The sequence below is a fragment of the Macrobrachium nipponense genome, chromosome 39 (genome assembly GCF_015104395.2).
Source record: "Macrobrachium nipponense isolate FS-2020 chromosome 39, ASM1510439v2, whole genome shotgun sequence".
In the NCBI taxonomy this organism is placed as follows: domain Eukaryota; kingdom Metazoa; phylum Arthropoda; class Malacostraca; order Decapoda; family Palaemonidae; genus Macrobrachium; species Macrobrachium nipponense.
In genome coordinates, this window is record NC_061099.1 from 32,981,923 (window position 1) to 32,983,445 (window position 1,523).

Consider the following 1,523-nt stretch of genomic DNA (forward strand, 5'->3'; position numbering starts at 1 on the left):
ATCGCCGGCGCTTTGCCATTTTGGCAGCTCCGGATTTCATCCACGGAAGCTTATACATACAAATTGTTATTTAGATTGGCCGTGATGGAACAACGGTTCGTTCAGAACTGAAATTCGATATTCATTTGGTGAGGAGAGGAAATTTTAACTTCTGTCCGATTATTTATCAGATATTTTATCAAATTACATTTTATCATGTGATTATCTCATATTCATCGGTAAAAGGAATATGACGTCTTGTTGACTTGTTACTGAATAGATACGACTTTTCATAAAACTGTGCTACCCATTTCCTTCACCTAGGAGGAACTGAAGTAAACGAAGAGAGCGAATATTGCAACAAAAGAAGCAATTATGAGATTACCCACCTTCCAATCCGACCTTTTAACCGAAGATTAGCGCCTCAGCGGCGTGGTGTCGGTATGGTGTTAGCTTTCCACCTGTGTGCCGCGAGTTCAATTCTCGGGCATTCCATTGAGGAGTTAGGGACGTGGTTCGGAAGTCACGTGAAGCCGTTGGTCCCGTTGCTGAATGACCACTGGTTCCGTGCAACGTAAAAACATACAGACAAACAAACAAACAATCTAATCGAAGATTCGCTGAGTGTAATTAACTCAGTGATTGTCTTCCAGAAATAGTAGAAAACAAGGAGAGTCTTTTCACCTACAACCCTCGCTACCCTATTAACGATAATAATAATAATAATAATAATAATAATAATAATAATAATAATAATTGTACTCTTAAGATTGATGACAGGACTTACTAACCAAACATCATCATCCAGGTGCCATATCCCCAAGGACGTCGTCGGCAATCATGGCTGGCCAGTCCTCTCTACTTCCGGCTCTCTTCAGCGACTGAGCTGCGGACATTCTTCTTCCAGTCATTTCCACCAATCCATCCATGAATTTTTCTCTACTTCTTCCTCTCGGTCTCCTTCCATTGATTTTACCAGTGAGAGAAAGATGCTCTAGTTCTTGTCTCTTCACTATGTGACCAAACACAATTCTCTAAAGTGCACGCAACACAATGCCGGAAATATGAGCGCCCAAGAAATTTATATTTTAACAAGGCCTGATCCGAACTCCAGCTTATTCGGGGAGCGTGCTAAAATCTACGGTGTAAAATAGAGCGTTGTTTCACCAACGAAAATTAAAATAAATACGCTATTTTTTATTAGCAATATTTTACTGTACTGTTTAACATGCATATTATTCTTTTTTTACATTTTCATTCTAATAAATAAATCATAGACATCTTATCCAAAATTCCTGTATCTTTAACTCAACGGGAAACAATTTTCAGACCTTATTTAGGCTCAACCATAGACCTTTCCTACCCCCCCAAGAACAACCACAGCAAGAACAACACCGACAACACCACCAAAGTATTTTATAGGCTTACTCCCTGAGTAAGCGAAAACCACGCAATTCTAAAAATGTTACAACACTGCAACCCCTCAAGGTCAAATTTTTGAGTGGAAAAAATGAAACATTTAGAATTAATAACTAATCCTTCGA